Genomic DNA, 27,599 nt, shown 5'->3' with positions numbered 1-27,599 from the left:
AAGTGACGGAGTCGTATTTAATTTAAAGGGTGAATTATTACTCCTGACAGATGGAATATTATGCATTCGTCTTATTGCCAGCATAAGGAAAGTACTCCAGCTGATATAAATTTGTGCATACGTACTTCAACATATTGAGCAGTTGACGGAAGAGGAAGAAGTAAGAAAAGCTCAAGGACTATTCCTCCAAAGAGAGTCAAAAGTGCTCCCCTCAAAAGGGACACACAAAATTAAAAAACTCGATTACAATGCAGGAAATGTATATTAAAAATCTAATTTAAAACATGAGCAGACATTTAGCCAGAGCGATTAGCAGTTTGTGATGAAATAAATCTTTTAATGTGGGGTAGCTGGTAAAATTAATGATACAATAAAGTTTAATTTAGCAATTTGAGTTTAATTATTGGAACTGCTAGAGTTTATGTTGACACAGTTTTAGGGAGTCGTTTAGACGCGGCAGACTAATGTAATAATTTAATTATCACCCATTTGTTCAAGATGCTAGAAGTGCACAATTTGCTTGAAAGCGGTTCAAATTATTCGAAGAAATGCCAAATCAACATCGTTTGGTAAAAAGACAAAAACCGCAGATCCAGTCTGCAACATATTTTCAGCTTCGAAAACACATTTATCGTCACAAAAAGCACTTTGGGTTAATTCGATTAAAATGTTTGTCGTTTAGATGATCTTATGTGCGGCCATAAATCATCTGGCCGGTTGTATCTTTTCACTAAATCATTTACCGCTCTTGAATTATCCAGCAATATTTCATTAGCGTCCTAAACGAAAAATAATTCAGTGTGGGAATTGTGACTGGAAAGACAATCACTGAGGGACTTTGCGATCCTGTTTTTGTTCCGATTAATTGAATGAGCGCCTTCGGGGACTACAGGATCCTGCTTATGAGATATTTTCGATTAACGCTTTAGTTTTTATTTAGCGCCCGAAAACGATTACTCATTATCATTTTTTCGCAATTATCTATCAATCTAGGGAGCAATTAATCTCTTTCACAGATTAAACGCTTTCAATGAACTCGTGCCAAGTCAAAAGATTTTCACGTATGAAGCGATTTAATTCCATTAACTCCGTTGTTGCATACACTCAATCATGTAAATGACCCAAATTTGTCTCCAGCTGCATTTGCAATTATATCTACTAATATTGACACGATCGTTTAAATTAATGGTAGAATTGCGAAATTTTCGTTCCCAGACCCCTGTGCCACAATGTTGGCTCACATTCAATCACTCTGGGCTTTAATTAGGCAAATATTTAATATTTTAGTTTTAACACGTTTTGAAAAAACCAAGTTATTAAAGCATTAAAACCGAATTAATGAAAACCAGTCCACTTGGACTGAACATTTTCCTGACTACTAGTTATTACTCCCTCCGCTCTCGCCTTACTAACACAGCACCAATTAAAGTTCAATTATTAGATCTTAAATATCAACCTCAAGTTCCGCATGCAAAACGCTGTTCCACAGTTAGTACAAGCAAAATTAATGTTATTTTAATGAGACGTTTACTTATTATTGAACGCTTGTACCAGGCGATGAAATTATTATTAGAGAAAATTTAGCTCGTCACTTTAGCAAACTTTTGTTTAGTTTGTAAATTGGTTGATTCACAGTTCTTCCGTTAAAAACACAAATCATTGCTAAATAACCCGAAAGCAATATTTTATTTCAGTAAGTGTGCAGACGATTTATTTTTAATTCGTTGTGACTTAATTTCTTCCTTGGATGCCTTATATGACCATATAAATTTAGTTCAGCATCGTATCGTACAATGTTGCACCATAATATATTTTTATATGGTGTACTTAATTCCATTACAGCCATGAAGAAACCTTATCTTCACGGCTTTACTGCATCAGGGCCGAGTATTGTATTATTTTATAGTTATAAAATTTCACTCCTTTAAGATTGCAACTTGGGGAAAAAAGGTCATCTGTTAAGTATAAAGTGGACAACTTTTCGAAAAGTTTGTATTAGTTCTAGGAAAATTTCAATAAAATTGAGTACTGCTGCATTCACAATAACAAACTCGATAAAAAATATCGAATTTAATCTACTTTTAGAGAGAAGCAAATTTAGAATTTACTTGCAAATTGTACACTCTGTACATTACAAAAATTTAAAGCTGGAACAGCTGGGACAGCTTCTGACAGCCAGCATCAAAGTCAAAATGTGAACACGCGTTTGTTTAAATTCATGGAGTTTATCGAAAGTTCGACGTACAAATGGAGTTCTCAAGCACGTCAAGAATTAAATTACCTAGGGCAATACAACCGCGATTTGATCATCAGTATGTAAATATGACTAGTATAAACACCCAGTTTCTGTGTGCTTGCGCATCTGAGCTTGCTCGAGAAGACGGACTCCTGAGTAATCCGTGTCAATATTTATCCCTCCCGTTTGGTTTGAACTGTACAATCATACCGAAAACCGAAAATGAGCAAGTCAAAGGCGCCCGAAATCCGTCGATAATTTACGCTGCTATTGACGCAACCAATTTTTGCGCCTACCGTTTACATAAACTTTAATGAAAACACTTAAACAAAATAATTCCAGCCGGCATCCACTTAGCCCAATTACTCTCGTGGAAGGGCGGCTTGCGGATTAAAGCCCGAACTCTTGTTAGTAATTATTACAATTGAAGTGTACATGACGTGGCTTTTTGTTATTAAATTGAGGATTGTTGCTTTTCTGTCTTGAATTGCTTTAATTTGGGACTTAATTTGATTTGGCGGCGCCACGTATTTGTGGAACGTTAGGCAAGAGCGTCCGCAATTATTCTCGAATAACGCTTGTCTACATTTTCTCTCTTTCGATAAAATGATTCCGCTTCGATAATTTGTTATCGCGCTTGAAAGTTTGAGGAAACTGCATCATTTTTTAGTGCCCTCCGACGAGTCTAGACATTGCGATCGTAAATATTTCGGACGCTCATTCACTCGTCCATCAGCTTGATTAAGCACCAATGAAGCCATCCACTCCAAACGTAAAATTTAACAATGTTCCTGATCGTTCATTAAGCCAGAGGAATATTATAATTCTGACGCCTGGACTAAAAGATATGTCCACCATTCCTTTTATTAAAAATTCATTTCCCAAGTTAATTCTCGTTTCTGGGAGCACTAACGTAAGTCATCAAAATAGGGAAATTGTACACGCACGACTGGCATTCACCTGGCTATTTAATTACAGTACGCTATCGTTAAACTTTATCTGCAATAGAGACCTGACTAACAACTATGTGCCTCGACCAAGTACTTCATGTTTGTAAACAACTACCTAAATCTAGTTTAACTCATCCACTAAACCAAGATGTTAATAAAGCAACTAGCGATAATGGCATAAGCAGTCATCACATCCAAATTGCATGCCCATTTGTTTCCATCTACTTTCTTGTCAGTAATACTTTATCACATTTTACCAGTCGTAAAATAATAAAAGTTGTACTGTTCAATAGTTATTTATGCAACAGGTGGGTTAAAGACATTATCGTACGCATGGAATATTTACACAACAGGAAATGGTAGTATAAATTAAGTGTTTCATGCAAGCTTCATTTACCACCCTATAATCACATCAAATTTGTAAGCAATCGTTTTAACACATCGCCGACAATGAAGGTAAATAAATATTCCATTAAAAAAAGATAAAAACCCGAAATTTTATTTTTTTATTAAACAACACAAAATGTTTTGGATTAATTAAGATGATTTTCATCCAGTTACCTTTGAAATTGGTTTACAAATAAAAAAATTGTGTCGCTCTGCTCAATTTTATTCTATCAATAACTGTCGAAACTTTCAGTTGTAAAATTTACAAATTGTCAATTAATTAATTTTAAAAATTTCCTTAAAATGTAATTAAATTGATACACTGTGTAAGAAAAAACTTTTATCAACGAAGCTTATTTTCGAATTGAAGACATAATAAATGGAAAATCGTAAAATTCGGTGTCTGTCATTAGTTTTTTAAAGCGACGGTTCTAATTTACATGAGAAATTCATTGACAAAAATTATTCTAACACACATTGTACATTTTAAATGAACATAAAAAATTATATATATTTATAATCATACATTTTATAATATATTTTTATTTTTTAAAATATATATAAATGTTTTAATAAATAATTTGGCGCATCCACCATTTTTCAAGTTAATAAATAAATTGTTTACTAAATCTGCGAGTGAGGTGGTGTTGTAAAAATGGCGGTGTAATACAGAAAATGAGCCGCTGAATTCACTGGAATAAACCGTTTTGCTCTACACTTTTAGTTTTTGAGCTATGATTTTTTAATAAATAATTCAGCGCATCCATCATTTTTCAAATTAATGAATAAGTTTTACTAAGTCTTTGAGTGAGGTGGTGTTGTAAAAATGGCGGTGTAATACAGAAAATGTGCCGCTAAAATCACTGGAATAAACCGTTTTGTCCTACGACTTTTAGTTTTTTAGTTATAAATTTTTTAGTAAATAATTTGGCGCATCCACCATTTTTCAAGTGAATAAATAATTTTTTTCCTAAGTCCTCGAGTGAGGTAGTGTTGTAAAAATGGCGGTGCAATACAGAAAATGAGCCGCTGAATTCACTAGGACAAACCGTTTTGCTTTTCGACTTTTAGTTTTCGAGTTAAAAAAATTTTAATTAATAATTCGGCGCGTCCGCTATTTTTCAAATTAATAAATAAGTTTTACTAAGTCTTCGAGTAAGGTAGTGTTGTAGAAATGACGGTGTAATACGGAAAATGAGCCGCTGAGTTCACTGGAATAAACCGTTTTGCCCTACGACTTTTAGTTTTTTAGTTATAAATTTTTGAATAAATAATTTGGCGCATCCACCATTTTCAAGTTAATAAATATTTTTTTCCCAAGTCCTCGAGTGAGGTAGTGTTGTAAAAATGGCGGTGCAATACAGAAAATGAGCTGCTGAATTCACTAGGACAAACGGTTTTCCTCTACGACGTATAGTTTTTGAGTTAAAAAAATTTTAATTAATAATTCGGCGCAACCGCTATTTTTCAAATTAATAAATAAGTTTCAATAAGTCTTCGAGTGAGGTAGTGTTGTAGAAATGGCAGTGTAATATAGAAAATGAGCCGCTGAATTTACTAGAATAAACCGTTTTGACCTACGATTTTTAGTTTTTTAGTTATAAATTTTTGAATAAATAATTTGGCGCATCCACCATTTTCAAGTTAATAAATATTTTTTTCCCAAGTCCTCGAGTGAGGTAGTGTTGTAAAAATGGCGGTGCAATACAGAAAATGAGCTGCTGAATTCACTAGGACAAACGGTTTTCCTCTACGACGTATAGTTTTTGAGTTAAAAAAATTTTAATTAATAATTCGGCGCAACCGCTATTTTTCAAATTAATAAATAAGTTTCAATAAGTCTTCGAGTGAGGTAGTGTTGTAGAAATGGCAGTGTAATATAGAAAATGAGCCGCTGAATTTACTAGAATAAACCGTTTTGACCTACGACTTTTAGTTTTTTAGTTATAAATTTTTGAATAAATAATTTGGCGCATCCACCATTTTTCAAGTTAATAAATAATTTTTTTCCCAAGTCCTCGAGTGAGGTAGTGTTGTAAAAATGGCGGTGCAATACAAAAAATGAGCCGCTGAATTCACTAGGACAAACCGTTTTGCTTTTCGACTTTTAGTTTTTGAGTTAAAAAAATTTTAATTAATAATTCGGCGCGTCCGCTATTTTTCAAATTAATAAATAAGTTTTACTAAGTCTTCGAGTGAGGTAGTGTTGTAGAAACGGCGGTGTAATACAGAAAATGAGCCGCTGAATTCACTGGAATAAACCATTTTGCCCTACGACTTTTAGTTTTTAGTTATAAATTTTTTAGTAAATAATTTGGCGCATCCACCATTTTTTAAGTTAATAAATAATTTTTTCACCAAGTTCTCGAGTGTGGTAGTGTTGTAAAAATGGCAGTGCAATACAGAAAATGACTCGCTGAATTCACTAGGACAAACCGTTTTGCTTTCGACTTTTAGTTTTTGAGTTAAAAAAATTTTAATTAATAATTCGGCGCATCCACCATTTTATTTTATTAAATATATATTTTATATATATATATATATATATATATATATATATATATATTTTTTTTTAAAACATTGAATTAATTAATTTCGGAATAATAATAAAATGCATTTTCACTGACGTAGGCTGTATAACTATTTCGTAAACGCCTTGTTTTCCTCGAAAGAATTTTTTACGCATCAATAAAGAATTTTCCAATTAGACATCAGTATTTTCAATAACAAGGAACTAGAGAATAGAAAATAGGACTCCACCTATTCAATAAGAGAAGAATTTCATATTCCGCACGTAAGTAAACATCTAAGACTTCTCGTTATGTTTTTCTTCAACCAAATAAAATAATAAAAATAATAATAGATGTTTCCGTAAAAGGAGCAATCGCTGAAAATCCGCCAGAACAGACATGAAACATTATTCTTATTTAGTAACCGAAACGTCACTTCGGATTTTCTGTTGTAAACCCCAACAACCGCGTATTTATTTCAAAGTATCAGTTGCAAATGAGACTTGACGTATTTGGAAACTTACAAGCGTAGACAGAAAATGTCGATTTCTCAGGCTGCGAATAAATACTTTTTTCGGAGGAGAGCTCTCAGCGTTATCCCGAGTTTTAGCGGAATTACTATAGGTTTAAATTAGCCTTCCGTTAAAAAATTGAGTACAATGTCTCCGGCAAATCCGCGCAAATCGGCTTAGATGAGGTGCAGTGGAACGGAACAACGTGCCGATTGTTGTAGAGCTATTTCTGAGTATTTTAGGGAAGCAACGATGCCTCGATTTGCTCTGGACGTTGTGAAGAGCTAACAGGTGAGGATATAAATATTTCACCTAATATTTACCGTAACAATTGACTTGGAGTTGACATTATAGTCCGGAGCCGAGTCATCCCCCGGCAGCGACTTTATTAAGGGGGTGCTTCGCGACTCCCCCACGTTGTCATGGCGATGGGGAAGCCTTTGGTTGTTTGTACCGTAAACGACACGCCATGACAAAGAGGCGGCGGTCGCCCAGATACTGTATCAGTCGCCAGAAAGGCCCCATTTAGCACCCTCCGATTTCGAGACTTCAACCAGAGCCTTTTGTTGCTTCTTATTTATGGTGTTTATTGAAAAAAATTTGCCGCCACAGATATCGGCTCACATATTGATTCTGTTCTTGGGGGAAATACGGTTACCAATAAAATAACACGCGCGGTCCAATTTGCTGACGGTATGTTATTATACACAGAAATATATAACGCACGCCGAATGGGAAGATGTTATGAATTTCACCCCAGAGTATCTAGCCGCACAAATCGGGAAAAGTTAAAAATAGCTTCAAGGGAACTTAAACTGCCACAAAAATATTATACATTAGCTCTAATATTCCTACTGAATTTGCAAACATTATTTGACCAAATTTTCTAATACTCCCTCCAGTAATAGCCAAAATTAGGTAATTTTGGAATGTTTTTTAATGCAAATTAGTCAGAGAAAAAAAGTATGGAATGAATTTTATTCTACAGTGCTTTCTTTTTTCAAATTTTTTATTTCGTTAGTTTAATTATTTCTGGTATTAGCTGCAATGAATTTAGACAGTCCTATGTGTGATTTCTCTATTCTGTCGTGACAATCCATATTAGCTTAAATTCTGTGTTAGAAAAGTTTGTATAATAATTTATCCCTAAAAAATGTTTACGTTTTCTTGATTTTGCAATAAATGTGCAGTTTATTTATCCTTCAATACGACAACAAATATGCATAACGTACAAATGTCGTACTACGAAAACATTTTAAAAAGTACATGAAAATACACTAAATAAAACCACTGCAGTTTTGACGGATAAATATAGACATCACGCATAAATAAATGTTACTCGAACTGTGATTTTATGCAAATCAGTGTAAACCTTCACAAATCATTGTTTGTGGTGTGCGAGTAGTTGGTAGTTGGTTGTATAATTGCAATAGAACTTGCTAGCATTCATCATTTTTAGTACCTAAAATAAAGCCCGTAAATTGCGTATCTTAGACAAGAGTAGAAAATTAGGGCGCACAAGCGTAAACGTACTTCCTTTATTTAAAATTAATTACATTAGGGGAAAATGAATAATTTTGAGCAAAAAATGGTACAGTACAATTTTAAATATACAAAGCTTATGCTCATTATTGATGTAAATAGTTTTATATCTTTGAAATGTATATACAAAGTGTTGTAGGTGCGCAAATTTCAATTTAATATATCCAAAGAGAAGTGCAAACTACCGACTGAAATGCAAATTTACATTTTCAACTACAAACTAGAAGCGCGAACCGATACTCCACCACAATAGTAATATGCTACGAGATTATTATTCAAAGAATCAAAAAACATATTGCAATAATTAAAACCGGCGTTAAAAGTAAATTGGTAATTACTTTAAATTTGATTCAAGTGTAACAGAAACGATTTGATTCGGCTTCAGCCGATTGCTTCTTCCAATTCCAACTTAAAATTTTTTCCACGAAAATGCTTACAAATAAAGAGGAACGGATTGAAATGGATAAAGGACGTACAAAATGTCACATTTCCTTCGTCAACGCCGCCTGACCTTCCTTAAACCATTCTGTAAGGAGACGGACAAACCGACCGTTCCGTGTCGACAATTAACCGTGTGGGAGCAAAATATAATTGCTGTTTTTGCAGCACACGTTTTCTGATAACATTACACAAAGCAATTGTCTCGTAATTCACATCATTACTTTTAACAATTTGGATAAAGTTGTTTTTACACGTCTGCAAACCCGGCGCATCCACCATTTTTGCTGGCATCAACACAAACACGAGCAAAAATATAAATGACAAAAAAGTCCTATATTGTCAAACACTTTTTCTAAAAGCAAAACGACGAACGAATACATAATTATCTAACTTTAGAGAAGTTTTTGCATGCTCGTTTACTTGAATTGAAGAGATCAGCAGTAAAATAACTTGAAAAGATTCTTTTTGTTGGAGAGAAATTAAAGCAACGTCTGAAACGTATTTTACACAATTTCACTTAAATAGAAAAGTTTACCCAAGTGTTTTTTCCCAAAGAAAGTCTAAATATAACACCTTATTGAAAGTTTTCAGTGTAAACTCGGCTGTAATAAAACTGTTTAACAATTTATGGTTTCCCTTTTATATATTCATGATGTTTTTAAGTACCTGTCTCTTGTTAACATTTTTTTGGCTCGTTACTATTAACTGTTAACCACGCCAGCAATCATTTAATAAAATAGCAGGCGAAAATTGAATTGCAATTTTGTAAATTTACAAGCTGCGCTATTATTTCGAGTTAGGGTCTGTTTTATATGATTTCGGTGTCGCAAAGTAATTGATAAACGCATTATTATGGTCTCGTATGAATTTACGACTGGTTTGTTACGTAGTAATTGAGGTCTCTAATTGAGAATTATAGCTGTCAGGTGAAGCTGCGATAGCTGCAGTGCAATAAGTTCTACTATAAGCGCAGCCTTCCTGCTCTGTTCTCAATGGGAAAGCGTTCAATAGGAATGCTGCGAGAGAACACTGAACAGTTTCTCCAGCCCGAGCTAATTGTTCTGGCTTCATTCAAGAGTGTCACCCTCGAACACAGGAAAGCTTACTTATTCGACACTTCCAAGTTTTATTATTCTATTATGTCAGTTTACTGCCTTTTGTAGGGAAGCAATCGAAGAATAAAACGTTTGCGAAAAACGTGTGGCTTCATCCGTCCCTTAATTGGAAGTGCAATTATTTTTTATCCAAAGGGTGTTAAAATTTTATCGCGATTTTGAAGGTGTTCTAGATACGGTCTGGAACAATTAAGTTGTAATTTTATTGCCATTTGGCAATTTATGGGGCGGTTTCCGTCGAATTTCATCTTCAAACTTATCGATTTTAACTAGAGTTCCTCCCTAATGAAGTGGTAGAATAGAAACCGCCGCTAAGAATTATGATTTGAGGGATTTACGAATGGTTTTAATATGCATCCTGTCGTGGCGTAATTGGTTTTGTTAACATGGAAGGATCTCTTTAATGGGACCGTCTAAAATTTACTGTAGTTTTTAATAACAACGCCTATCGCATTTAGTGCATCAATTAAAATATTTCGCAAGCTCTCGGGTCGATGTTATTAACGTTCAGTGTTTATTCCTGTTTCCTAATAATAAGTGATCTGCGGTTAAGTAAAGTTTTGTGTTTCCTTTCACGCCGTATACCTTTTGGCTCTAATTGGTACAAAAGCAAAGACAGGTTAGCACAGTTTATATTTCCCAAGAGGATCGCCGGATCCAAGGTTCACGAATAAAAATACTTTGACGGGCAGAAATAATAATCGATGGAGGCCTTTAAATTTATTTTGCTTTCGCATTCCTTTAACAACAATAGACTAAAATGTGGAGAGATTCTCCCTTGTTATTTCTGCACATTTTATGTTTATATTCGCTCGCAAAATATGAAATTACTTTGAGGGAATTCTAAGATATTGAAGGTGTACTCGGAATGACAATATTTTCCTTCTGATATTAAGTATCCACTTTTTAGATGTGACTTTCGAGGTAATTTAAATTTTCATTTAGATGGAACGCCGATAAAGTCGAACAAAGCACACATCGATCCATCGTTGACGCCAAGAAAATGGGCCCCAATGAAAATTTCAACAAATTGATATCAGAGAATCGCTTATGATTTCCACCGGATAATAATCGCGACTCTAATTTGAATTAATAAACAAACATCTAAAGAAAAAGTTTTGTAAAATACATAGAACTCGACATTGTTTTTTCATTCAACAAATAACCAAATATTGGTTTATCATTACAACCGCTGAATTTATAAAGAGGAAAGTCAACAAAAATATTCAAAATTAAAACAGGCAATTAAAAATGTTAACACCAGCGCTCTTTCCATGCGGTCAGGCTTCTTAACAAACTCATTGACTACAAAGTCGGCCGAACTAAATAATTTGAAATTTTCCGTTGTTTGCGGCCGGCCTTTGTTTGCATCATGTTGACATTCGAATCACACAATTGGGCCAAATTTCGTCAGCGCTTCTCTCCATTCCAATATCCATAAATCAATAGTCCCACCCTTCTCAAAGTCACTTAATTGGTACAAATTATTAGGTACACGCGTGTCCACCGTTTATTTTACATTACACGAAACGCCACTCATGTGTAAAGACTGCACTTCAAATTTATAAAACGAAATAAAAATATTACGAAAATTACGACCATAATCAAAGTATAAATCTACTGTACTTCATAATGTCTAGACCAAACTTTTGTTCCATCTTGGAATTTTAAGACAGGACTTCATCCTGTTTTGATTAACGTTAAAAGTTTTAATCATGACTGTTTCACCGTTTTACGACGTCAAATTATTTCGAAGTTGAGCTATGCATAAGCCATAAGAGAGTCATCATGCTTTGATGGACCCATCACTACTTGAAGTGGCAGCTTAAATGATTATACGTATATAAAAATAATACAGATAATAAAGGTTTTATTTATTTTATATTGCTTTTAATAGTTTGAAACATTCCAAAAAAAAAGATACCAGAAAAGAATTTACATTTGAGACAAATTCTTTTCAAAAGAATTATTTTTTTAATACGATTGTCGATATAAAATGCTGTTTGTAAAAAAACCTTCAATTTGTCTTGTAAATTTAATTCACAGTGAAAAAAATAGAGAACAGTTTATGTCTTAACAAAAAAAAATACGTTTCTACCGTATTTTGGACATGAGTTATGCTGCGGTTTGGATAGCAGAAGTTGTATCATGAATGGTCGCTCCTTACAAATGCGATGACATGCATTGTCCTGCGAAAGTAACATCGGTAGTACTTGAAAAGAGAAATGTCATGGAACGTGTGAAAATGTGTGCATGTGCACTTTCAAGCCGGATTATTCAAATCGGATTGGCGGCTGACATAGCTCCGGTAGAAATCCGAGCCTTCGTCAATCTGACAATGCTACCGTTAATACGAGCCATTTTCTCCTCAAAAATGCAAAGAGTGGTAAATGTTTAACCCTCGGAAGGGCGTCTAGTCCCGAATCCTGTTAATGGAGTTAACAGGGAGCAGGTGGAGAAATCCTCAAGGCAACCGCATCAGTCATGGAAGGCGTTACTGTAACAGTCACTTAAACGCTATCTTAATATTACAGCTTCGGCCAAACTGCTTATCAGTTTATCACTATGAGTTATGCGCACTTTCGCATTATTTGTTAAGCAAAAGCAGACGATAAACTCGCTTGACGTCAAGAGAAATCTCGAACTGTTGCTAATGAAACTTTTCTCGGAGTCAGAAAAGCGAAACATTAATATCTCCGGCGCCGAATCGATAAATTTCTCAAGCTGCTTTCCACATCACCTCCAGATTTGCATTTAAAAGATTATTTTATTTGTAAGAGTTTCAGGTGAATTTGTGTTCATTTTTCCAAGTGGAGCTATATTAAAATTTTTATCCTATTAAAGCGCCTTATATTTGGGACGAGCGCCGCTTTCAGAAAATAAGTCCTGTTTTGAAAGAGACATAAAATGAGTTTGGCTTAAAATAGAATTCACAAACTGCCATCCGTTATTCTTCTGTATTGCCCCAAGGGCGAACTTGTGCCCGTCCACCGTGTTTCTCATAATTGAAAACCTGACTGGGGAATTAACACTTAAATCTATTGCAGAATTTTAATGGACAATATTTTAAAGGATTACTTAGTATTCATCCGGGGAAAAGTCTTAATTAATTCAATAAACTTACAAGAGCGCCTCTCTGAAAGCCTCTGCACTCCTATTTAAAATTTTTACAAAGCGAACTCATTACTGCATCCTCAGCTTACCAACACGTAAGCGACGCATACTGCCTTATTACTTCCACTCTAAGACCAATAATTCCGCCATAAGTACCCTTTACTTAGCCGGCTGAAGCTCAAAGCACATTCTTTGTAATGCAAAATTAGAAAGAAAAATACAAAATTGCAGCGCTCGTTTGATTACAGAAAAGCTGAACCGATCGACTTGCCCTAAATACGAGAGCGAACGCAATATGAATTTTTGCAACGGACCCTATACTTTATATTAATATTAAGAAGTTCAAAGTCAATATTGATATGGCAGAGTCGAACAAAATTTAATTATCTAAAGACGGCTATAAAATTTAATTACATGTTCGGAAATTATGAAAGCTTTCCTTCGGGAAAATCAACGGAACTTAAAATTCTTGATCAATAACAAATTATCAGGAATAATAATTAATCTAATGCCGTAACCCGTCAAAAATTAAGATGCTCCTCATCAGTAACCGAAAGGCAAATTGTCAGTTTTTGGCCAGCGATAAACAAAAAATAATAAAAAACTAAAAAAAATTGCAAGAGTGGCTCAAGGAAATGAACGTATCAGTTTAGCAAAAATTAATCTTTTTCGCTGCTTCCAAATTTCCAAGAGATTTCTATTTATTTTCAGTCGGAGAAAATTGTTTCACTTTAAACCTACACAAAGCTATTTTCTTTCGTCTTCAAGTCGTAAAGTGAATTAGAATTCGGTTCCACCCACTCTTGACTCAATTAACCACTGGTGACGACAAAGTTGGAGGAAAACTGATTTTATATTTCTTTAAACAAAGTTTGCACACACATCTAGAACTTTGCCGTTCGTTGGTGGACACGCTAAAAGAAACTGTTGATTCAGCAAACCGCGTTAGCAAAAAATCGAAATTTATGATCCTTATCTTTCTGCTTTTACCTTTATTAAATTTTATTTTCTCCAAACAAGGATATTAAATGTGTGGGTTTTATACTCGTACAGTTTTTGAAATGACGAGTGAATCGGTTCAATTTATTTCTGGTGGATGTTCCTTGCCGCTATCTAAATTTTATTCCGTGGCATCAGAAAGCCAATAATGTGCGATACGTAATAACTTGGACGTAAAATGAACCACACAATCTCAACTGACCGGCAATAAAGGCAGTGAAGCTGCGATAAAAGTTTAGAATCGCGTTGTTTCAAATCATAACACCATAGATCGCAACCAATCAGGAATAAACCGATATGGCTTAGTTAAATTGACCAGAAATATAAAGACGGCGGTAGTGCTGCTTCTCGTAATCGCCTTTTCCAAAGCGCTGTGATTTACTGTTCACATCACATGCTGTTTATGTAACCTTTGTCTGCAACAATGCGATCTATATTGGATGAAAAATAACAGCTTAAATTTGATAAACGATTTGCCTCACCATAAACAGAATGAAATGAGAATGGGGACCTCTCGGGGTGCATAATTTAATACCGCTTTAACATTCTTCCAAAAAATAACAATTCCATGTTATTATAATACTTTTTACGGTCTTATTAATATTAAAATGCTACTCGCACTTTTGCTCCATAAAGCTGACAAGGTCAAAGAAGCTGGATTTTACTCCCAAACTTTGCGAAAATAAGCACTCTCGCTGACTGGGCAGTGCAATTCAGTATTACAATGTTTTATTAAAACTTAAGTAAAAAAACTTCAAGTGAAAAAATTGTATTTTTCCCATCACCTGACTATGATGAAACAAATTACGCGCTTTTGTTGAAATATTTCAAAATCGAGCAAATCGCAAAACTGGGTTTTTATTTTGTAAACAACAAACATTATTTATGCATGGTCTCAATTTGCTGCAAATGCTAAATATTTGCGCTATCAGTCATACACGAGCCTATAAACAAGATATGAGGATATGGAGTGACAGTAACTGTTGACAATATAGAGGTTGCACGAATAGATAATTCATAAAGTTGGTGGCAGTTGCATGTAATGAGCTTTAAATACAAATTTAAATAATTTATCATTGCAAACTGAAGCATGTCATTTGTGCGTACAACTGTGTTAAAATTTCAGTACTGTGAGAATGCAAAAAGCGGTATTGATTCGAGTAACCCGAAACGAGGTGGTAATTTGAAGACTTGAAGAATGATCAATAACAAAGATGATTCATGATATTCCAATCAGTCTTCCAGCTTTTGCAACGTCATCTCGACGCTAGGGTCGTTCAATGGAGGCTTGGCGGAATACTATTGATTCAAAAACCAGATTTTTCACCCGATAATTACGTAGGAACACGTTTCTGGAAATTAATTAATTTGGGGGACAAATGCAGTTTTGTCAAATTTTGTGAATTGGTGCTCGGTTCATAAATTATTCAAGTTAGCATCGCTTTTACATTAGTACACACAAGTGATGAAACCCCAAAACAAGGAAGAGATAAATGGTTTTCGTCGTGTAAGTCAGTTTAGATGAATAAATCACAATTTTCGGGCCAACTAAAATATCGATGTGATATCGTAAATATAGGTGGGAATAGACGGGGCCATAATCTGTTTTATGTGAGAACAAACAATGCTTTACACATAAAGAACATCGTTGTTCGGTAACATTCGGCTCCACAGTCGTATATATCGGACTCTAATACGACTACCATCAATAATTCACGCCGATAAATTATTACATTCAAGATTGCGGCTCGTGCGCGACACTCCTTCTTACCCCCTGTCATGTGCTTTTCCTAATGCATTTTTTGCCGATTGCTCACACATATGACACCAACTCCGAAGCTGACGGAGCACTGATGATTATCCACCTACACGGTGACTAAATAAATTAGATATTACCAACTACAATTTTAACTGATTCGCTTTGCCTAGCAAATTACAACGTATTTGTTCAAGATGTTGACGCTTGATGTTTGGATACGGAAAGTGCGCACAGTTCAGCCTCATGCCATTAAATAATTAAATGAGTTATCAACATTAAATTAAATGAGCGACAATTATTTGGAAACAGCAAACTAACACAGATAGTTATTACAACGTCCAAGATAGTTTGAATGATGGTCCAAATCAACAAAGATAACAAATAATAAAATAGCTTTTTGCATCGGTCTACTGGTAGTGCTTGATCCAGAATTTTCTTTCTGGTGTAATGAACCGCTGGAGTAGAATCGTCTGCGAGAAGAAGGCAGAAATAAAGTTTGCAGTATTATGTTCCAAAACACTTTTGCTGTTTTGTCCCCAAACAAGCCGAAGTGCGTGTAACATAATCGATGTTAAGTGAATTTAAAGTGGTGTGTAAATTGATCTATCTAGTATTTGTTGGGAACACACAGAAAGAATCTTCCAAACACAATACGACGCGAGTTAACTTAAGCCGTGCTTTTCACGTCCATCGAATCCTTCCGATAAAACCAAACTTCTTGGATGCACGTCAATGTGACATGACGTAGATGATGAAAGATGATAGGAAGAAAGCAAGCAAGCAAGGGCAGATATTTAATACGGGTCCATTAGAGGCTCTGTTATCGGGAGCTGCGCTGCCCTCAATACGGACCAGGGCTCAAATATTGTCTGGTGAGCGATGGACGACAGGGTCCGACGCCTCACCATAAAAACGATATCCCTCCAACAGGGCTCCTTCGTCTCACCCGACAATATTGGATAGCAACTAAAAAAGATAACAATAGATATTCGATTTCTCAAATACGATTTTTCTCAGCTGAATAAATCCACGGTCCGCTTTTTATCGCGATTTCTCAACAGTCGAGTTTTAAACGACTAATGTGATCACGCTACAATCAACCCTCATTCGAAAATACAATTCCTCGAATTTTCCGAACCTAATGAACCGTCAACACATAAAGCAATTCTTACGCCGAAATTCGATACGCCTTAAGATGCCATCATAGAAAATAGTGAAGTGTAGGCCCGTTTGGCGGTAGTTCTTAATAAAATTATGCTGTTGCATCTATAACTTTTAATCTACGCTTTCTAGACACTCTAAAGGTCCATTTTATAAGTTACTTTAATACCATATTTTAGTTACAAACACAAAAAAGTTAGCTAACTTCAAGCTAAACAAAAATTGTACTTTTATAATTTGATCAGCTGGGGTTTTACTAAATCAAAGATTTCGCTTCACCAGGAGATTGTATCGTTATGTATTTACCAGTAGATTGTATCGTGACATATTTTAGAAGTGATTTTTCAGTTAAGAGCAAAGTTAAAAATGTAATTTTATTTAAAACATGTTCTTTTTATTTAAAATTTTGATCTAAATTTTGAAATTTGAGCAGTCACCTTTTGAAACAATTGACGAAGCATTGCTAAGCAGCATTTTGTGCACCACTGAAAAAAGCGTCAAAAGTTTGCGTGCTCTTAGAAAAGTAAAATTGTATTAGTTTGGTGAAATTACTTTAACAATAAACAACAGTAGCATAAATTTCTGTGTTGTTGAAAAAAAGCAATATTCGCCTGTGGAAAGTGTTGTTGGGCTTCTTGTGAAATGCTATTCATATGAAGCTTTCATAAAATTTAAAGTTCAAAGAATCAGCAATAATTTGAACAAGAAGCGTACGTGAACTAATCGAGTGAGAACAAAGCACGGTACTGAAAACGAAAAAATAGTTGGGGCTGTAATTCTAGCTAAATACATTATGTGATTGCTTCAAGCGAAGACAAAAAAATTATTAATTTAAAGAAAAAGGTAGGGCAGAAAAATAGGATACAAATTACTGTGTCAACTACTTTGTACATAGAAATAGTTTAAAGGAAATTGCTATACCAGTATCGCATTCTCGTCATTGCTTTTATTACCAATACTTATCCGTCACCGTAAACTGACTACGCTAACAACACTATCATTACCCTTTTCCCGGATATGCCGTTCCAATTGATGAAACGGCGATATCGTCGCATCTTTATCCCCTATCCTGAACCTGATCGATGCGCACCTTTAACACAAGAATTGTCCTGTGGCAATCGCGTTATTAATGGAACTGTCCAAAGAGGAATGGAGCAATATTTGTGCGTCCTGTTTCGGCGTGATATTTTTCAGAAAAATGTATTGACTCGTTCTCTTCCGTTATATTCCACGAATCACAATCAATAACGGCCGCTAAAAAGGCCCATCGGGCGTACGTAATTAAGAAAAAGAAGCCGGCCTTTGTGCTGTCTCAAGCCAAAAAATCATCTTCCACCCTTAAATGCTTGACGGGTTCGCAGTTCGCGGAGGCGACGTAACTTATCCATAAGGAGCATCAATCTTCAGCTATCGAACACGACAGCCCCCGTCCTCTCCCCTATATCTCAACTCTCCACGTGAAACTGCCTAGCGAAATCCCGAGCCGTGTAAGACATGACATTATTTTACTCTTGCTGAATTTCAATCAGATTTCAAAGACGCCCTGAACTTGTCAGGCCGGTAAATAGTTGCCTGAAACAACAGGGTGACATCTCACATAAGCAGCAATACGGTGCACAATTTCCGCAAAAATCACGGCACATTGTTGCATTAGACCGGCCAAGACTTTTTTCAAGGAGCAAACGAACGAAGTAACGTTTTATGATGTTAACAAAACTCGCGAGCGTGATGACCTGACAGCTACATCATCGTTCTTAGCAATTTCTTTTTTATGCCCTTGGAGCATCAGCAAAAAGCAATTTTACTACCGGAAAACTAAAAATGAGTTGCACTGTTACTTTTTATATAAAAGGTTGTTTCACGACTTTACGTTAATTTTCAGTTTTGCATGTAGCATTGTTTGACATCGGCCAAATCAAACAGTTTCGCATAACGAGTTTCAACCCGTTTCAAATTCAGTTTTATGTATATCATGCTCTGTTTTCATTTATTTTATGTCTACACAATTGGAGGCCTGTGACGCAGAATGACGTGTGTGGAAACACACAGTTTGGTATCAAAATACCACAGCACTAACACTGTCTATTTTATTAGCGAGAGGCAGTGAGGGCACGCCAAGTGCGGTTTCACTGCGTTAAGTAGTTATTTAGTCTTATGGTGAACAACTGAACAGTTTTAGTAAATAGCAAAATAGGATGCGGGCTTTTACTCAGCTTCTAGCAAGTTGTGGAAAATAAAAAAATTAATACAATAAGGTTTATACTTTTTTATTTGTGTCTTGAAAATTTTAATAACAAATTAGATCGTTATTCTTGACGCCTGTTATATTTTTTTAGTTTTTATATGCTTTGCCTAGGTATGAATTTAATTAAATTGGTTAATGTAACGAGTCACTTTAAAATAAGCAGATATTGCGAAATAATGTTTTTAAAAAATAAACAACTTAAGTAATTTTAGGGCAGGTAACAAAACAATACAGGTGTTTATATTATCTTTATTTTAAATTGAGACAAGACCTCATTTTCTCGAAAAAGTCCAGAACTCATAGCAAAACTTTCATGTTTTACTCAAATGATCTTAAATAAGATCTGATCTGTTGTTTCTATGTCGAGGATAAAACAATCAACAATTTATTTTTGTATTATTTTAAGGATATTATTCAGAAAGTTAAACAAAGCATTACTTTTTAGGTATTTTTTGCTAAATATACCAAAAAATTAGCATATTTATGGTTTTTTCAGAAGTTTTGTCAAAGCAGTCACAAAAAACTCTTTCAAAGTCATGATCATGGCCAGGTAGCTCACTCTGCTCTTGATCTCATTCTGTATGTCAACCAACATCTCTATTTAGATTAGAAATTTATTTCGACGCATGGCACTTGACATTTCTTAAATGAAAAATAAGTTATCTAATAATGAGTTTTAAAAACTAATTTTTTAAGTAGTTTCTAAATGAGATATTGAAATTTATCAATTTAACTTTTGCCAGATTTACAACAGCATACGATCAGTAATACAAAATAAAGCATTAAAATAAGAAAAAAAGTTAGTTTTTACTTTTTCCAAAAATTAAACACACACGAGTAAACTAAACATTCCTATCAGACATTATACCACCCTCGCTTCTACACAAATCTGTCTTGAAAAGCGATAATTTTTTTAGGAACTTAATTTTACGACTACAAGTTGTCAGTTCAATAGACTTCAGCGCTGTCTAAATGGCGATATATTTTAGTTTATACAAAGTATTTTCCATATTTTAAAGTATTCCTTTCGTGAATAAGCAGTTACAAACAAATTAGTAGGTATGCCATGTCAGTAAATGTGTTAAAGTTAAATAAAAGCAAAATAAAAAAGTCAGTATAGTCTGCATTGCGTCTTTCCATCCAATTTTGAGTTGTTTAGCTCTTTTTTGATCTAGCAATTTACTTTAACAGATTTCTACGACAAAAGCGAAGAAGTTAAAAAAAATGAGATAAACATGTTGTGAGGACCATGCAGTAAGTGGTACATTTTTACAATGATTGTACACACGGTGTTGATATTTAATAACAAAAATAACAATACACATACACTATAAGATATAATTATTTACTTGCTCATTTATTTATATTTATTAATTTATTATACTTATTATACTTTATTATATTAGTGCCATTTACCAATTACATTTGGTGTTTATTGGGTTGGCAAAAGAAAATGTTAAATATAACCCATTAAATTTACTACTTTCCGCGTCATTGTCACCTTTATTTTTTGTTGTTTGGTATAAACTTTGCTTACACCTCCTCAAACTCAGACAAGGGAGACTTTACGATACAGGGGTTCTGAAAAAAAAAATGTTTTTGGAGATCTGGTCCCCACCTACTCTAAAATTTTCTCCGAAAGGAGTCAATTGAATTATTTTAACAAATTTTAAAAGATGTAACTCGTAAATAATTTACTTTTGACGTAACTTTAATTATTTTTTTATTATCTATGCTAATTGAGCCCAGAAATATTTTCAAAAAAGTACGAGAGATTGGACCGCGTTGTTTCTGAACCTTTTAGACCAGACAGTCTGTATGGGTAATTAATTTTTAACGGAATAAGATTTGGCAAATAGTTAGGTTCCCAAATCCCTCTGCAATGACTTTAATTGCGATTAGATAGCGTGTATTAAATGTCGGCGCCTTATCTTGAATGAAAATCAAAACGCTCGCTACATTGTGCACCTCCGGTAGTCCTCAATTAAAACCGCAACAACAAACCAAACGGCGCATCTCGCCGTAAAGGCAAGCTGACGCCGAGCGTCGCGGCGTTAATGACGACTATACGTATGTGGCAAGTTGATGTGAGGTGTCGCGTGACAATGTTGCCGTGGTTACCTGATGCTGTAGCAGTTGGCCTTTGAGGCGAAGGCGACGGCTGGCGTCCGTTGCCGCCATTTGCCTTTTTGCCGGCAACGTCCTCGCTTTGTGGAGCGGTTTCTTGTCGACGCTTTTCTATCTATGCCAGCGTCTTGGCTTTGTTTCCTCGAATTACGTCGCTCTGGTACGTATCTTCCGTACGGCCCTCTAATTTTATTGCACAAACATAATTAAGTAATTTATGTCTCGGGCAGAGGCAGATAACGATGCCTGAAATATGCAAATAGTTCTGTGTACACACGTTGAGGGCAATTAATTAAGGGCCTCTGCATACTTTAATGAAGCACTTGTTTCTTGGTTGCGAGACCATTCGTGTCAACCCATTTTTGATATTACGCCACCAACGCCCGCGCAAACTTTCACACTTACTCTAACTGTATAAAAGTATTGTTTTGACGTGTTTTGTCAACAGCCTCTCCATCAAAATTAATTCGTAAGAATCATAAATACCGCTTGAAATATTACATTGCTGCGTTAATCGTAGATCATTAAAAGCGCCCAAGCTGTTGACATTCGAAACGATTTATGAAGGGTTGGCTTTTCCCACGCAAACATATTAAATAAATAGCTAAATCTACTACTATTAAAATTATGCGTCTAAATTGGACCAGTTGCGTGCATTCTGCACAACTTCATGTAATTAGATTGATGAATGCCAAGCAATTAATCAAGGTGATAAGATCACACTTAGAGTGTATTGAACATGGGACCTCAAAGCATTTGTGGGGGCTTACGCGATGCTTCATTGAGCATTATGAAGCCTATGCCAGTGGACAAGCTGATTTTACATGCATTGCTTTGACCTCAGGTCATCGAGTGACCAGCATATTTATTACCCGATTGTGCATACATTCTGTTCTGCAATAGTATTCTAGAACTTGTAATCAAAATATGTATAAAAAAATTTAAGGGGTGATTGTACAGAGAAACACTACTTATCCCATTGTTTATTAGCGTCGGAAAAGTTGTCTAAAAATGCTAAAAAAGATTTGCATCTTTTGCTTTAACTTGGCTAATAGCCGCTGATTTGAAGTCATAACAAAGCCATACATAATTACAAAAGATTTTGGTGAAGTTGAAGATTACGCAATAAATTTAAATTTATTTATTCAGTAACCACAACCAGCCTATATATTTGTATAAGGCAAGTTGCGCAATTAGTTTTACTTTTTTTATCGCCTACTATCACTTTTCATAATTTCTGCACTGCCATTTTAAGCGTACGTTTTGTGCTAGCCCGGCGCATCCACCATTTTTGGCGTTTTTACTTACACATTTTTTAATTAAACTGAAGCCGAAACGGCAATTTTGTTGCACATTTGTGCAGAACAGAGGCCTAAAATTGGCGAAATAGTCTGGTCATTAAAACAAAATAAAGTTTTCGCTCTTAATTGCGAACGGATGACGTTGGAAGGTATCCACTTAGAAATCGTTTAACCTTGCGTCGGAGTAAACAACCACCTGCGCTGTATAATAAACATTTATGTAGATTCGATAGAGGCTATATTTTACTTGTCCGGCACACCGTGGCTGGAATAAAGGAAAGTGTGTAGTTATGGCGGAGGCGGCGTTTAGAGCGTGGCTGATTCTCGATGATTTATTCCCGTCGCATAAATTACCATCGGAGCGTGTATACATTTTTATAATGGGTCGGCATAATCCCGCAATCCGTCAGTTGGAAGAAGACACCTAATTCCTAATTGACGGCGACAGAGCGTCATCTGTTATCTTTTTATCCGCGCCTACAGAACACTCATTGAATATTTGAAAATGCAGGCAAGACCCCCGTGACAGGTGTCGATGTCGAGTTATAAGTGATGCTAGCTTTAATGCCGTATTGAGCGTAGCAAATTTGCAAAATATTGATTTTATTGAATTTGCCCGCCAACGATCTCAAATGTAATCCGGTGGTTTCAACACCGCATTTATCATTTTAAATGGTTTATGATTAAATTACACAGTAGTACAACAATAAAGAGGAAATTATACCCTTGAATTCAGTTTGCGTGTTTGGCTGAAATAAAAAATAAGCAAATATTTTAGATAATTGAATGTAAGAAACCATCCAATTACTTCTTCAGAAAAATTTCATTTGTAATAAACATTCAGGCATTCCTCACAATTTTTGTAAAATATTACTTTGGCACATTTATCGTCTACTTGAACTTTATTGCTCCATTTGGGAATTTTCATTATTTTTTTTTATTCAAATTTTTTAACTGAACAAGTCGAAATAATTTTATTTTTACCTCACAGCTGAACAACTAAACAATTAACATTTCAAATTAATGCAATTCGAGAAATTAAGATCAGTGATATTGTTACTAAAGTCCTCTTAAAGTTTTAAAACTAAACTTGTTGCATTATTATCTATAATGAAGAATATTTAATGTATGAAGTCCACCCAGTTTCAGTTTAAATCTCTAAAATAAACTCACTTAAATGTCCATTTAAAAGCTCTTTGATCTTTCAGAAGGTACCGTCCTGGTTAACCCTTTGAAGTAGCGTACAATTGTAATAATTACTTCATGTGTTAAATATTACAAAACTTGTTAAATTCATTTAAGTTGTAACAGATTTAAATCCTTTTAACCAAGTTTCACACACATGTACGTGTAAAACTTCGGAACTAAAACTTGAAAATTTAATATCAGTGATGAACTGTATTTCATATTTTTATTTCATATTTTTATTTAATTAATTTAAAACACGTATTTGTTTTAGTTCAATTACCGAATGTGCCGACGAATAATTTGCATTTTTTCATGAAAGAGATTAGTCTTACGCTTTCACTAAAAAGCTTGTTAGCGATCTTCCATTTTCATAATGGTTTTGTAATATCGCTAATGAAATCATAATTCTTTTCTTACAGGTCGCGTGCCTCCATGTTCCGTTGGCTGAAATTTCATCGATTCTCCTCAACAATTTACCATCGGCGGGAAAAAGAAGGTAAAAATTCTTGTCAAATAAAAATAATGACATTCCGCTGCATAAATAAATAATCTGGACAAGTATGGTTTTGGAGAACTACGTTTGACAATATAAAAGTGAATTAGGTATCTCTGTGAGAGTTATTAACTCGGAGTGAAGAGAGTTTTTTGTTAGCAGTGAAAAGTTTCAAGTGCACCACTGAATTTAAGCTCCAGTTATTTCGATACAGGATTCGATATAAATTTCAGCCAATAATTAACTTTTAAACTGTTTTAACTTTGATAGCGCACGAGGAGCAAACACGACATGTCTTTATATCCCGAAAATAAAAGGACAAACTTTATTGGATATCGGAGAGTGAGTTTTTACGTATTGGCGAAATAACTAGATAAACAGTTGGGTATCAAATTACCTCTTGTAATTTAATAATTAACATTAATTAAACAGCGTTGGTAAATACTAATTCAGTAAAAGCGTCGTTTGTTGATACAACCTTAATAAATTTTGTACAAACACAATCTCTTTCCTAAATATTTGTCATCATAAAATTGATACAAGCAGCCATCTTTTTACAAAATCATGAGTTTGTGAAGGCAAAATTTCAAACATTTTTGCAGCTCGTATCTAACAAACTTTCCCATATTACGGAACACACTTTTTTATCTCCTGAATTTGAAATTTATGAAGTGTTTCTTTTATACACTTTCAGTCGGTGGTTTCATCCTGTAAACAAGCACGCAAACCTACGAGACCTGAACTGTCTTAAGTCGGCCCAATTATGCTGCAAATGCGCATATTTTGTCATTTAATACTTAAAATTTGAACGTAACTTCACGTGCTGGAGGCAACCAAACTTATCAAGAAATGCGGTATAAATAGCAGAGTTCGTATCGATTGATCGGTGTTTTCAAGACGGAATAAAGCTGTGCACGCTTTTATTTGAGCGCCTAAATGTAGCAACCTGAAGAATATAAGTTTGTCATTCGCTTGTATTATCCGGGAACAATTTGAAAAGAAAAATATGGATAACCCAGGCAGAAAAAAGTGATTGATATTAGATCCTTTAAAATGTCAGATACAAAATACGCGATGAATATTTATTTTATTGGTGGTGTATTCGTAGCAGATAGGAGTTATATTGTCCAGTGGAGCATTTTATAAAAGCTATTTCCCTCCTCCGTTTAAGCCGGATCCGGCCGACACGGCAACAATGTTTCACACATGACTAGAAGCGGAAATATGCACCCTTCCAGCTACATCTTGTCTAGTACCATTTTCCGTTACCGTCCTCACACTCTTTAGATCTTTTCTGCTCTCCGCGGACCTCCTACAACCTATAAATATGGATTTTACATCGTTTTCACACTATATGCTTACCTCTTTTAGTTTTCGTATTTGGCTGTAAATAAAGGAAACACGAAAATAAAATCTTTTGTATTTTACAAAATTTGGAAATAAAGGTTTGATAAATGATAGCGAATTGAATAAGCCATCGCGAGCGAATTCCTGCTTTGATCTTATCCGGCTGCAAATACAGATATTTCTGATATGAAATAGAATTTAATCTTCGAAAAATAGAAGAGAATTTTCTACACCCAGTTTCAATATAATGTAAAAGAGAGTTACTCCTGTTATAACTCGATCAAGTCGAAGCTCGCGCAAGACGCAGCAGTTGTTTGTCGAGAGATAACTGCATTACTTAACCGGCAATCGCTTCCAAATATCGCCGAGTGAAAAATATAAAAATTTTGATAAGCTGTAAAGTCATCCTCGCATGATGGCAGTCTTCGTCATTGCCGGCATATGGCAGCCGTCGTCAAGAGCGCAACTTCGGACGGACGTTTTCTAAAATACAAACGATCCGCCATAAAAGTGCAGCTTGTCACCCGCTGTATTACTTTATATTGGTGAAGTTGGCAGCTCTGGAGTTCGCAGATAACGGGTTATTGCTTCAGCGGAACGGCGGTTTCCGTTTATATGTGTCGATACTCCGGCCGGCAATCGGAAACTTTTATAATCTTTAAAAAGAATATCGGCTATAATAATCGTTGCGATTCTACAGAGGGCTTAACCGGGCTGTGCGACCGCCTATTCTTTATAGTTTATGCAGAAGCTTAGCGGATTTTCAGGCACGAAGCACACCATAAAACTTAAATTCAAATTGCAGTGATTACTCGCTACTCACTTATACGTCTACATAGTGCAACCTTCCGCGAACCACTTTGAGTTTCAATCACGCTCCTTAACCGCTTTAAAATAGAAACACCACGCAAATCGGCATCAGAAGGAAGTTTAATCGATACCAAAACCGAAAGGTTACAGCAACTTGTGGTTGATGTCACGTTAAATGCCTGGAGAGAACTGGGAAATGTGGAAAGTTGCCGCAACTGGATGTTATAGCTCCAGTTCGACAACAAAATCAAGTGCAGTTTGTTCTAAATGATACCGCCACTCACTCTTTTTAGGCAAATAGATAACAAATAGATTCTGCATTTGTGTCTAAATCGAAGAACAACGGGATACAGTATCGAATTTCTAATAACATTGATTGAACAAAGCGGCAGATCCTTATGTTCAATCTTTCACAAAAGTTATTGAATAACACTTTTCTTAATTTATAGAATGGGCATAAAATATTCTGTATTGGAATAACTGTTTAAAATTAAATTCTTTGACACTGAAAAAAGCTTCGTGGTTTCACTTTAAAAACTTTTGTAAAAATTATAGATTTATCAAATTCTGATGTGTATACGATCCTTAAATAAAACAAAAAAATGAGAATGAAAATAGTACCCACTTCGATGTATTAATGGCGGAGGCGCCGGGCCACTCCTTCGAATAATAATATTGTTAAGTAATTTCTTTTTATTTTAGCTCAATGATCCTTTTTAGATAATATAAAACAATGTAGGTACACAAGAATAAACCACTCGAATATTATTTTAATTAAACAATGTCAGTTTTATTCTTGAAATAAATCCATAAAAATTATAATAAAATTGCTCTTTTTATAATAATTGTCTTTCTTGAGGCAGCAGCAATATTACTAAATAAACAGGAACGTTTTTTTGTGGTTTTGTTTTGAATAACACTGCTATAACTTTAAATTTGTAAATCATGTACATTAACTGTTTTAATATCGATGAAAAAAAATTAATGATAGATCTTAAGAGCCTTATCTTTAGTTGCACGTAAAAGTTGCTAACCACAAGTGGTAGTAATACCTACCACTAAATGACATATTTTATAGTTCTTCGGTAAGTATATCTTTTCCTGAAGTTAGTTTTCACCTACTTAAAAAGCAATAAGTCAGAATTATTGGACATTAATTTCATAGTTTTAAACTCTTCGAGTGAAAAACTTTGTAGTTGGCACACGAAAGATGAAAGTTTTCAAATTAGTCTAGTGCATTAATTTCGAACTTCCTCTTTGCCATTATGTCCTCGCGACTTTAGTCCACTTTTCGAATTCTGATCTCTGGCACATAGTTTTCTGTTAATAAATCAAAGTGCAAACTACAGTAGAATCAATATA

At 34.8% G+C, this 27,599-nt stretch overlaps 1 long non-coding RNA gene across 2 annotated transcripts in view; it reads left to right on the top strand.

Annotated features, from left to right (window-relative positions):
- LOC107397542 (uncharacterized) overlaps positions 1-27,599 on the top strand; it is a 106,767-nt gene that overhangs the window by 51,624 nt on the left and 27,544 nt on the right. For both annotated transcript variants that reach the window (XR_001574629.2, XR_010336291.1), the window contains exon 5: positions 24,007-24,083. This is a non-coding gene — a long non-coding RNA (uncharacterized LOC107397542). The remainder of the gene's footprint in view (positions 1-24,006; positions 24,084-27,599) is intronic.

Source organism: Tribolium castaneum, chromosome 1, assembly GCF_031307605.1.
Source record: "Tribolium castaneum strain GA2 chromosome 1, icTriCast1.1, whole genome shotgun sequence".
NCBI classification, from domain to species: Eukaryota; Metazoa; Arthropoda; class Insecta; order Coleoptera; family Tenebrionidae; genus Tribolium; species Tribolium castaneum.
Note: the sequence above shows the minus strand (reverse complement) of the source record. Positions and strands in the feature narration are given on the sequence as shown.